This window comes from Pteropus alecto, unplaced genomic scaffold (assembly GCF_000325575.1).
Source record: "Pteropus alecto unplaced genomic scaffold, ASM32557v1 scaffold42, whole genome shotgun sequence".
In the NCBI taxonomy this organism is placed as follows: domain Eukaryota; kingdom Metazoa; phylum Chordata; class Mammalia; order Chiroptera; family Pteropodidae; genus Pteropus; species Pteropus alecto.
Genome location: NW_006434825.1, coordinates 12,356,581 through 12,369,703, shown reverse-complemented (window position 1 = coordinate 12,369,703; position 13,123 = coordinate 12,356,581). Strand labels below are relative to the sequence as shown.

The 13,123-nt window shown below is 39.8% G+C and overlaps 1 protein-coding gene and 2 pseudogenes across 1 annotated transcript in view; 2 read left to right on the top strand and 1 right to left on the bottom strand.

Moving 5' to 3' along the window:
- The window catches only part of CDH3 (cadherin 3), an 83,796-nt gene that overhangs the window by 63,097 nt on the left and 7,576 nt on the right, over positions 1-13,123 (bottom strand). Inside the window, exon 3 of the mRNA XM_015587650.2 lies at positions 7,476-7,526. The gene's annotated coding sequence lies outside the window, so the exon portion shown is untranslated. The remainder of the gene's footprint in view (positions 1-7,475; positions 7,527-13,123) is intronic.
- On the top strand, positions 12,479-12,597 carry LOC112478183 (annotated as a pseudogene).
- Positions 12,898-13,022, top strand: LOC112478287 (annotated as a pseudogene).

The following is a 13,123-nucleotide window of genomic DNA, read 5'->3' as shown; positions in this document are numbered from 1 at the left end:
TGAGAGAACGAGCAGAAGAATGCAAGGCTTCTTGGTGCCTTGGTGTAGTAGGTAGACTATTATTTCTGCTGCATTCTATTAGTCAAAGCAAGGGTGGGCCAGATTCAAGGGTTGGAGAAATAGACTTTTTAGATGGAGGAGCTGCAAAGCCATAATTTAAAGTGTGAGGATAAAGGGAGGGGTAAGGATGCAGCTTTGAGAGCACTGGTGCCTGGTGTGGGGAGTTCAGAATATACTTGTCAGTTGAGGAAACAGGAGTACCACCTCTCCGTTTTGAGGCCAGATCAAACTGGATTCAAATACCATCTCCGCCACTACTTGTGAGGACTTTGGGTGACTTACTCTACCTCCTCAAGCTTTAGTTTCCTCACAAGGTTGTTGTGAGGATTAAATAATGTAATGTAGGGAAGGGGCTGAGCACAAAAAAGTGTGCCTGGCACACACAGAGGTTATATTCAACAAATAGAGGTCGTATCGCTCTTAGAGCATAAGGCCCATCCTGGGCTCTGCTGAATCCTGCCTCTGCTTTCCCAGGCTGAGAAGAAGATGGAAACCAGGCTGAGCAGGAACATGATTTCAGATGGGGAGCCATGAAATGGCAATTGCAGAGTAAGAGCTTAATTATAGTTCTTTGGGAAAAGAAGTGAGGAATGCAATCTGGTGGGCAGAAGGGAGGGGGCGAGAGTGAGGCAAGTGGGGAGGAGAGAAAGAGATGGAAGGCCAAGAGGCAAGAGCTGAGCCATTGGAAAGGAGCCTCCCCTTGTCCCTTGAAAAAACGTTAATGACATTTTTATTCAATGTTTTGTTGTTGCTCTGATTACAAAACTACTGTGTGTTCACTTTATGGAGTTTAAAAAATACATGAATTGAGGGCATTGTGCTAAGTGAAATAAGTCAGACAAAGACAATTATTGTATGATTTCACTTATATGTGGAATCCAAAAAAAAACCCAAACTCATAGCTACAGAAAACAGGTGGTTGCCATAGGCAGGGTTTGCAGAGATGGATAAAATGAGTGAAGGGGATCGAAAGGTACAAACTTCCAGTTGTAAAATAAGTCCTGAGATGTAATGTACAGCATGGTGACTGTAGTTAACAATACTGCGTTGTATATTTGAAAGTTGCTAAGACAGCAGATCTTAAAAGTTCTCATCACAAGAAAAAAAAATTGTAACTATATGTGGTGATGAATGTCCACTAGACTAATTATGTGACCATTTCACAGTCTGTACAAATATCAAATCATTTTGTTGTGCACTTGAAACTAATATGTTACATGTCGACTATATCTCAATAGAAGTAAAAGAAAAAACAAAATACATAGACTGTTTCCCCCATAATCCCACCAACCAGATATAATGGCTGATATTTACTGAGCCTCAGTGTGTACCCATGTGACGACCCCATGAGTAGGCATTGCTATCACCATTGTATAGGGGAGGAGTGGAAACAGGGGCACAGAGAATGTAAGTAACTTGCCCAGGTTGTCATATCTAGTGAATAGCAGAGTCTGGATTCAAATTCAAGCTACCTAGTGTCAGAGGCCTTGCATGTCACCAGCGAGTCACAGCACCACCTGGGCACAGCTGATGCTTGGTGTATTCCCCTCCATTTTCTTTCACTTTCAGAGAAGTATATGACTATTTTATTGCTTTTTTGAAAAATTAGTATTTGTCTTTCTCAATTTTATATTTTAGTACTATTCTCAGAAGAGTAAAAGTTTACACATGTCTTCCCTTACCTTCCTTTTTGGTAATTTGCCATTTTGGTATAATTTCAAACTTACAGAAAAGTTACAAGAATAGTACAATTAATTCCCAGAAACCCTTTACGTATGTCAACAAGTTGTTTACTATTTGCTTTATCATTTTGTCTCTCCATATAAATATTTATGTGTGTATTTTTCTGAACAATTTAATAATTAAATTGGAGATATTATGCCCTTTAGCCACTAAATACTTCATTGTGTATTTCCTAAGAACAAAGATATTCCCATCCATAACCATGGCACATTTAAGCAAACTCATTTAAGCAAACTCATTTAAGCAATATTGCAACAATGTTGTCATCAATCTATACTCCACATTTAAATTAATCAATCAGCCATGTATATGTGTGTGTCTGTGTGTGTGTGTGTGTGTGTGTGTGCATTTTTTTCCCCCAATCTAGGATCTAAACCAAGATTCTGCATTGCATGGAGTTGTCATATCATTTTAGCCTCCTTTAAATTGGAATAGTGTCTCAGCCTTTATTTTTCTTGATTTTCACATTTTTGTAATATAAGCCAGTTATTTTATAAAATGTCCCTCAATTTAGGTTCCTTCCATTCTTTTTTTCCATGCAAATGTATACATACATATTTTTAAAATTAGGATCATATGGTACTGCCAGGTTTTTAAACTTTTCATTGAAGTATAACACAATATTTCTGTATTAGAAAAGCAAACAGATCATAAGTGACACTACACACATGTTACCAACACCCAAAATAAGGGACAAATGTGACCTGCCCCAGGAGCAAACTTGTACCCTCTGCAAGTCCTTAATCCTCAAGGGTAACCACTATCTTGATTTTTAAAACAGAGATTAGATTTGCCTAATTTTGTGCTTTACATAAGTGGACTTGTACAATGAGTAGTATCACTTTTGAACCTGGTTTTTTCACTTAAAATGTTGTCAACACTTCCATGTTATTGATAGTTCTTCCCTGGCATCATATTTAATAGCTTCAGGGTATTTATCCAAAGAGTACACCATAATATATCTGGTCAGTGTACTATTGTTGGGCACGTAGCTTGTATTCCATTTTTCCATATTATAATCCACACTGCATGAACATCCTCCCAAGTAAGAAGAAGCAGAAAATCGTGGTTAAAGCACAGGCCTCAAAGCTACCCTGCCTGGATCTGAATCCTGGATCTAATACTTGTTAGTTATGTGATCTCAGGCAAACTGCCTCATAGCTCAGTGCCTCAGTTTCCCCATCTGTGATATGGGGATGATGATAAGATGATGATGGTAGCCAAGTCATCTATTGTTGAAGGATCTAAATGTGCTAATCCAAATACAGCACTTAAAACAATGCTTGGCACAAAGAAAATGATCAATAAATGTTAACCGCTACTATCAGTCATTGAGAATACTTTCTAGAAGTAAAAAAAAAAAACATATTAAGTTGACCCTAAAAATCATTCAATATTTTTCTTTGTGTATGGTATTTGCTGATAAAGTCACTGAGTGGGATTTATGTCACAATATGACGAGGTGAGAAAGCCCTAGACTGGACGGCACAAAAACCACCCTTGGCCTGTTAGTTAAGGAGCTGCTGTGTGATGTCTTGATGTTGCTGAGTCCCTTTTTCTCATATGAAGAACTGGGATAACTAGTGAATATTATATAGTGTAAGGTTAATTAGGCAGGCTTTGGGGTCATAAAAAACTGAGTTTCAATTCTGACTCTGTCACTTACCCTCCTAAAACCCTTGGGGAAGTTATTTAAGTTATTTAAACCTGCTCACAAGGCTGCCGTAAGGACATAAAGGAGAGGGATCCTAGGAAATCCCTGCAGAGGGTTGAACTCATATAGGTTCACTATTGCTGTTATTATTAATGTTATCGATCCTTGCCCTGAATTAAAGTATGAAGAAATTAGAAACTCAAGTGCTGGGTGTTATTACTGAAGCTGAGAGCATGAACTCTTAAATAGAAGGAACTTTGGCAAAGAATGCTAAGTCAAGGTGAAACGGCAAACAACAAAAGTTTAAGGGTTTGTGGGGAAGGGTACAAATAAGAAGCAAAACAACGCCAAGTTGGACCAGCCCCATTTTCCAAAATTGCCTGATTATAGGAATCACCTGAAGAGTTTCAAAATACAGCTTCCAGGGCCTGATCAGTGGGTCTGAAGTGAGGCCCTGGAAGCTGTATTTTTAAGAGGTATCCAGGTAATTATCATGATAAGACAGGTTTTGGAAACAATTCTTTCTGAAGAGAGTGGAACAGCACTGGACTTGCTCCCTGAGTTAGCCAGGAGGTGTCAGGTAACACTATGTGAAAACAGTCATCATCATTTACCAAGCACCTACTAGGTGTCAAGTACCAAGGTCAGCATGTTCCTATAATATTCATTTAATTGTCACAATGATCCTAAGAGACAGAGATTATCGTCCCAATTTTACAGATGGGCAGACTGAGGCTCAGAGAGTTAAATAACTTGCTCAAGGTCGTATGTAGCAAGATATCCACATGTCTCTGATTTCAAAAGTCTTAGGAACTACCTTAAACTGACAGGTCAGAATACTCAGCTCCATCCATTATGATAGATCATCTATTATGCATGTAAATATCACTGCGCTCATCATTTTACAGTTTTCAGAACATTTTTAAAAACAGCTTTATTGAGGTATAACTTATATAGCATAAAATTCATCCATTTAAAACATGCAATTCAATGGTTTTTAGTATATTCACAGAGTTGCATAACCATTACCACAATCAATTCTAGAACATTTCCTTCACCCTGAAAAGAAACCTCGTGTCCATTTATAGTCACTGTCTATTCTCTGTCCAGCCCCTGGCAACCACCAATCTACTTTCTGTCTCTATGGATTTGCCTATTCTGGACAGTTAATATAAATGCGATTATACAATATGTGGCCTTTTGTGCCTAGCTTCTTTCACAGAACATGTGTTTTCAGGTTCATGCACATTGTAACACATATCGTACTTCATTAGTTTTTATGGCTGAATAATATTCCACGGTATAGATATGTCATATTTTATTTGTCCATTAGTTGATGGACATTTGGGTTGTTTCTATTCTTTGGCTATTTTGAATGATGTTGCTATGAACATTTGTGTACAAGTTTTTGTGTGGACACATGTTTTCACTTCTCTTGAGTATATACCTAGGAGTGGAATTGCTGGGTCTAGATTTAATCATTTGAGGAACTGCCAGAGTATTTTCCAAAGTGACTGTGCAGTTTTGCCTTCCCCCCAGCAGTGTATGAGAGTCCTTTCAGAATACTTTTACAAACATAAATTTGGTTAATTCACACAACCACCCCAGAGATCAGACAGGGGATGTGACTTCTCAGAAGATACCAGCTATGAAGGCTGGGGGTCCAACCCCAAGACTTCCTTCCTTCCTTCAGGAAGCCTGATTTCTGCCAAAACAATAGGTTTTAGGTCTTTGAGGGGTGATGGGGTGATGGGCAGAGAGAAGGAATCTACTACCCGTACAAAGCCTTGAAATGCAAATGGAAGCTTCCAGTTTTAGGGGCAAAGACATCAAAGCCATTTGTTTTTGTTTTATTGGGCACACACAGTTGGAGCCAGATTCTGACTAATTAATGATGATCAAAGTGCTCTGACAAAATGGAGTGCTCTGCAAATGCTAGCAATCAATGATTCACAGCCATTCTTAGCTGGGGGTTTGGAGGTAGGCCACCCAGGAGTGGAAGAAAGCTAGGCTCTCACTTCCTCTCAGTTTGCATGATCCTGAGCCCTCCTGCAGGACTCAGTTTCTCCATCCAGCAAACAGGGCCAGATGTGAGCTCTCATTCCTTTATGCTGCCAGGCCAGGACCTAGCAGAGAGGGCTGATGACTTAAGTCTTGGTTGCCAACAAACCCAGAGGCAGTATATGCCCAAGCTGCCCCCACCAAACAATAATTAATAATAATAATACCAAAACTTAGTTCAGGGGTTAGCAAACATTTTCTATAAAAGGCCAGATAGTAAATATTTTGGGCTTTGTATGGCCATATGATCTCTTTCCCAACTACTCAACTCTGCCATTAGGTGCAAAAGCACCATAGACAATACATCAAAGAATGAATGTAGCTGTTCAATGAAACTTTGTGGACACTGAAAGTCAACTTCTATGTAATTTTCACATGTTACAAAATTTTATTCTTCTTTTGATTTTTTTCCCCAACCACTTAAAAACATAAAAACCATTCTTTGCTCCTAGACTGTATAAAAGCAGGTGTTGCTTTGACATGTTAAACATAATTACTATTTGACCCAGCAATTCCACTCCTAAGTCTATACTCCAAAGAAATAAAAATACATGTACATCAAAGTTTTAACTGCACTATTCATTATAGTCAAAAAGTAGAAAACACAAATGTCCATCAACGGATGAATGAACGAAATGTGGTATATCCATATAATGGAATATTGTTCAGCTATAAAAAGGAATGAAAGTTTTATATATGCTACAACACGGAAAAGCCTTAAAAACACTATGCTAAGTGAAGGAGGCTGACAAAAGCTGGTACATTATATGATTCCATTGATACAAAATGTCCAGAATAAATTTATAGGGACAGAAAGTAGAGGAGTTGCTGCGTAGGGCTGAACTGCTGTGAGAAATGCGGGGTGATAGTGATAGCCAAAGAGTGTGGGATTCCTTTGGTGCATAATGAAAATTGTGGTGATGGTTGCACAACTCTGTGAATAGACTAAAACCCGCTGAAGTGTACAATGTAAATGGGTGAATTATTATATGTGAATTACATTTCAATAAAGCTGTTAAGAAGAAACAGGAGGTGTGCTATAGTTTGTTGATCCCTGACATATAGCACATCGTCATTTAGCTTTCTGCAAAGCCCCTTTCTACATGCTATCACAACCAGCCGTGCATTAACCCCTAAGCAGCTGAGAAAATCAAGGCTCAGAGAAGGGAGTGACTTGCTCTAAGACAGGTAACCAGTGGTGAGGTTTGAGTGGTACCCAGGTCTTTTGATTCCCTATCCAGCGCTCACCACAGCACAGACCTTTCCAGAGTTATACCCAAAAACTGGGTAGTCATTCCTCAAAGCCCCAGGGGAGAGGATATGACAGGAAGGAACTGCTGCTCCTCTGCCACTCCCCCAGCCATTCCTGATGCCAGCTTCCTCCTCTCCTGCAGGCCTGTGCTCCTCCCTCCTTTCCTTCCCAGAACCACTGAGCAAGGCTCTCTGTCCCTGTGCCTCACTCAGGGTGCTGGGAAGGAAGGGAAGTGGGACAAGGACATTCCTCCAGAAATTTGATCCATATGACATATCTGGAAAAGGGTTCAGAAAGGGTGAGGAACCGATCCAAGTTCATACAGCTGATATATGACCTTTGATTTCCTTGATATTTTTGAGAACAAAATGAAAAAGCGTTTGGGGCCTGAGGTAGTGTTTGAAGTGAGCAAAGCTCCATCCCATTCCTCATTCTTTTCCCTGTAGCATCGCCCTTCACACCTTCCCCCACTTTTACATTTCTAGAGGCACCAACCACTATGATGGGGCTGGGGTGGAAGATGGTCTTTAAAATTTTGTGAATGCTCTGTAAAAATAATTAATTGTAGAAAAATCAGAAAATACAGATAAAGGAAGTAAGGACCACTCTTACTCTTTAGATACAAACATGGGAGTGACCATGGGAATATTTTGGGGTGCCTCTGGAGCCAGCCACTGGTGTTCAAATCCCAGCTCCATCACTTACCATCTGTGACCTTGGGAGCTCATTTCATCTTTCCAACCTCAGTTTCTCTACCTGTAAAATGAGAATTATAATAGTACCTACTCATAGAGTTGTATGAGAATTAAATGAAGCTATAGAGCACTAAAAACTGTGCATGGCACAGAGTAAGCACTCAATACATTTCCCAGTGTTTTTTATTCATATATATTTTTTCCTTACAAAAGTGAGATCATTCTATATCTACCATTTTATAACATGGATCTCATGTTAAGTGAAGTATAAGCATCTTAGTACAGCATTAGAAATCCTTTTGTAGAACATCTTTCTTATGACACATATAGCATTCCATCCCCTGCAGTGGGATATTTAAGTGTGATTTTTCCCCCCACCACCAAATACTTTTCTCCTTACTTTTGACCAATTACCACTTAAGGACAAATTCCAAAGGAATTTGGTGAGTCAAAGGACGTGCAGGTGCTTAAGGCTTTTGGCACATCACTGTCAAACTGCCCTTCAAAAAAATTTAGAACTAGTTTCACTTTCACCAGCTAGGAAGAGATGGCCTCATTCTCTCCAATGCCTTGCTTGTGTTCTCATTTAGAAACATCATTTCCAATTTGACCAGGTGAAGTGTTATCGTCTGTCTTATTCTGATTTGCAGTCCGAGCTCTTCCTAATGGAACCCAGCATCAACATCTGCTCAATCCCATGGTCCCCAGTGGTGGCCCTGGACTATTAATCAACCTCCCTGAACCAGAAGGCTCAGTTATAATCCCCAAGTAAAACCAGGATTTCTAAAATTAGTTAAAATAGGTAAAAACCCCACTCCAGGCCAACTTCACATTATTGAAACATGGCTGTAGGGATTTCAGAAACAGAGATAGTATGCTGCATCCTCGGGGAGGTGGGAAAAAAAATAGAAAGATACAGGGATGGCATCTCAGGCGAGCCTTGTAGATAACTGTGGTGCATATGGGTAAACTGAGGCTCAGGAAGAGAAGGTCTCCCCAATAAGAAAAAGTCAGGAACATCTAATAGAAAAATGAGTGAAGAATATGAATAGGCAAGTTAGAGAGGAAACCTAAATGTATGTTAGTATGCAAAAAGATGTTCAAATGCATTAGTTATTCGGGAAAGCCAAACAAAGAAGAGCCACGAACACATAGATTGGCAAAATTAGGAAGTTGGATAATACCAAGTGATGGTAGGGTGTGGGGAAAATGGGGCTCTCATGCACCACTGGTGAGTATCGACTAATATCTTGAGATCCAGCAATTTCTAGGCAAATGTCCCAAGGACCTTCCCACACAGCAGAGAGTGTTCACTGCAGCTGTTTTTTGTGGTAGCTGGGAGAAGATGAACTGGATGCCCCTCACTGGAGGAATAGATATGTAAAATGTGGTGAAAGCATATAATGGAATAATTACGCAGCAGTTCAAAACAATGAAATAGACCAGGGGTCAACAAACCAAGGCCTGTGGGCCAAATTTGACTTGTGGCTTACTTTTATACAGCTTAGCTCATAAGCTGAGAATGATTTGTACATTAAAAAAAAATCAAAAGAATAATCTGTGATACATGAAAATCATATGAAATTCAAATATCAGCATCCACAAAGCTTTATTAGAACACAGACACACTCATTTGTTTGTGTATTATCTACGGCTGCTTTTGTGCTACAACACCAGAGTTGTGACAGAGATCATATGGCCTGCAAAACCTAAAATATTTACTATTTACCTCTTTACAGTGAAACTTTGCTGACTTCTGAACTAGACAAACACAAAGAAACTTGTATAGATCAACAAACTACATAGCTAAATGAAAAATTAAGTATCAGTTATCTGTTGCTGCGTAACAAATTACCCCAAAACTTAATGACTTAAAACAAAGATAAACATTTATTATCTGTGGACAAGGAATTCAGGAACAGCTTGACTGAGTGGTTCTGGTTTGGGATCTATTATGAGGTTGCAGTTAAAATGTCACTGAGGCTGTAGTCATCTGAAAGTTTGGCCAAGGAGGGAGAATTATTCAAGATGGTTTATTTACATAGCTGGCAAGTTGGTGCTAACTGTTGGCAGGAGGTCTGTTTCTCTTAGACCTCTCCCTAGGGCTGCTGCTTCAGTGGTCTCACAACATGGCAGCTGGCTTCTTCCTACAGTGAGTGATCCAAGAGAGAGCAAGGAGGTGTTTGTAATGTTTTTTATCACCTAGTCTTGGAAATTGTACAGTTATCCTTGCAATATCCTATTTGTTGAGTAGGGTCAACTCTACTCAGTATGAGAGGGGACTGCTCAAAGATGTGAATACCAAGAGATCCACTGAGGGCCATATTGGAGGCTGGATAGCATAGTAAACAGAATGCGATCTACAGCAGGATACCCTTTAATCAAAAAATTAAATCACATTCATGTGAAACAACACTACATATTTGACAAAGTTGTGTACAAATTTAAGGTATTAAGCAGGGTGGCAGGAGAAAATGGGAGTGGAGGGTAGGGATACAAAAAAAAAAAAAAAAAAAGTGAGTGAGTAAATTAATAAAACCAGAGAGAAACTATTAGAGTGGGCTGTGAACTGAGATGCTTAATCCAGTTCTCGGCACTCAAGTTCCTCCCTTTCCTCCTAAATAAGAGAGAGATTGAGAAAACAGGTTCCTTGTCCAAGATCACAAGAACCCAACCTCCTTAATCAAGTCCTGTTCTCACTGCCTGAAACACCCTCATTCAATTTATAGTTGACCAGCAGGGTCTGCAGAGTTCTGGTTCCTGGCTAAATAGAAAAGGGTTTTTGCCTGCAGGGAGGGTGTGGGGACCAGTAGAACCAGCCTGGGAAGAAAAGGTTTAGTTATTATTCAAATAAAGGTGCTGGTGGATTGCTCACCCCTCCTGCTAGTGTTCTTCCTTCTCTGGAGACAGAGGGCTCTCAGAGTGCAGAGCCCTGTGAATCTCCCCAGGCCAAGCCTGGTGGTGGTTGGAGAATCAAAACTCTCATTTCTTTAAAAGTATATCCTGTGGCTCTAGGCCTTGTGACTTCTTTCTTTTAATCTTAAGCACTGCCAGGTAAAAACTGTTATTTCAAGATGCCCAAGAATGAGTTGAAGAGATTGTTTTTAACTATTTTACCTCCCTATGAATTCATTCATTCACTCACTCATTCATTCATTCAGCAAATACTCATTGAGCACCTATTATGTGCCAGCAATGGTGATACAACAAAGAATATTAGCAAGCAAAGACTCTGTCCTCATGAGTGAGGGGTAGGAGCAGTGGGAACAGATGCTGGACAGTAAAGGACAATAAATAAGATATGAAAACTAAAATTGGATTAAAAAGTCATTATATTATCAAGGAATACTTGTATTTGAACTGAGACCTGAATGGTGAAAAAAAGCCAGCCCAGAGAAGAGCAATTTTGGAGTGTAAATGCCCCAGGTGGGGATAAGTTTAGTGTTTGAGGAGATTAGGGAGGAAGGCAAGCCCCAGATCAGACAGGTACGTGTAATTATTTTTCAAGAGTTTGGAATTTATTCTGACTGTCACTGATTCTGCCATTATTAGCCATATGACCTCAAACAAGTTACTTCAGTCCTCTGAGCTTCAGTTTACCTATCTATAGAGGTTAATAACCATTCATTGTGGTATGCAGCCTCTAAAGTGCTTCCGGTAACTATGTGTCCTGGTAGTCACACCCTGGGAATGTGGAATGAATCACTTCTCACCAAAATAATATGGCAGAAGTAATGGTGTAAACATTTCCTATTGCTGCTGTAACACAATACCACAAACTTAACTTAGTGGTTTAAAACAGCACAAATCTATTATCTTGTAGTTCTGGAGGTCAGAAAATCAAGTAGTTGATAGGGCTCTGCTCCTTCTGGAGACTCCAGGGGAAAAGGTTTTCTTGGCTTTTCTATCTTGTAGAGGCTGCCTGCATTCCTCAGCAACATCCTTCCATCTTCAAAGTGCATCATCCAACCTGTTTCCACTGCTAACATTTTTTTTTTTTTTGTCACTGACTGTCTTGCCTCCCTCTTTGCCTTATGAGGACCCTTGTGATTACACTGGGCCCATGAGGACAATCCAAGACAATGTCCCTCATCTCAAAACCCTTAATTTAATTACTACTCCAAAGTCTCTTTGCAATATAAAGTAACATATTTACAGGTTCTAAGGATTAAGACACAGACATCTTTGGGGGGCCATTGTTCTACCTATCACAGATGGCATGTCACTTTTGTGATTAGGTAAAAAAAGACTGTGGCTTCTGTCATGAGTACTTCTGTTTTTTATCTCTCATTACTTTGAGGGAAGCCAGCTGCCTTGACATCAGGCAGCCCTGTGGAGAGAGGCCCATGTGGCTAGGAACTAAAGCTCACAGGCAACAGCCAGTGAGGAACTGTGGTCTATCAACAACTGTGTCTATGAGCTGGAAAGTGAGTTCTGCAGCCCCAGTTCAGCCTTGAGATGGCTACAGCTCAGGCCAACAGCTTGACTTCAGCCTCATGGGGAACCTGAGCTTGAACTACTGAGCTAAGCGTCTTAGATTCATTATCCTCAAAAACCATGTGAGAGAATAAATGTTTATGGTTTAAGCTGCTAAGTTTTGGGGTAATTTGTAATGCAGTAACAGGGAATATATTCATTCATTCGGCAGATATGTATTGTCTATACTATACGCCAAGTTGTTTGAGGTATTGGGAATACGGCAGTGAATAGAGAAAAATCCCTGCTCTTATGGAGTTTACATACTACCAGGGGAGACAGATGGCAAACATAATAAGTCAGTAATTTATGTGATATGCCAGATGGTGACAACTGCGATGGTGAAAAAGTAGAGCAGGTTAAGGGAGGTAAGCTAGTTAAGGAAAACTTTGCTGAAAAGATGATAGTTGAGCAAAGACTTAAAGAAGTGAGGGAGGAAACCATGCTCTTCATAGGAAAGAGTATTTCAGGTGGCGGGAACAGCAAGTGCAAAAGTCCTGTGGCAGGGCTGTGCCCAGCTTTTTAAAAAGGCATCAGGTCTACAGCCATACCATCCTGAACGTGCCCAATCTTATTTGATCTCGGAAGCTAAGCAGGGTCGGGCCTGGTTAGTACTTTGATGAGAAACCACCTAGGAATACCAGGTGCTGGAGGCGTTAAAAAATTAAAAAAATTAAAAAATAAAAAGTCATCAGGAGGGCTAGTGCGACTGGAGTGTAAAAAAGGGCAGAGTGGTGGCAGATGACTAAAAAAGTGAGGTGAGGATCAAAATAGATAATGTATGTTAAGCTTTTTTTAATCTAGTAGTTGCTCAATAAATTGAAGTTTTTCCTTTAAAAAATTTTAATTTTTTGTGAAATAATCTCAAGTATATACAAAAAGGAAAGATAACAATATAATGAACACCCAGTTAACTACAACCTACCCTAATGACTAAAACTAACAGCTATGGTTGAGTCTATGGCTATGCTATCCTGAACAAGCCTGATCCTGATCCCGTCTGATCTCAGAAGCTAAGCAGGGTCAGGCCTGGTTAGTACTTGGATGGGAGACCAACTAGGAAGACCAGGTGCTGTAGGCATAAAAAATAAAAAAGTAAAGGATTATAAATTGACAAGATCCTTGCAATCTGTGAGGTCAGCCAAGGGTTGCCTCGCCTAAAAGAAAACTAAATAAATAATA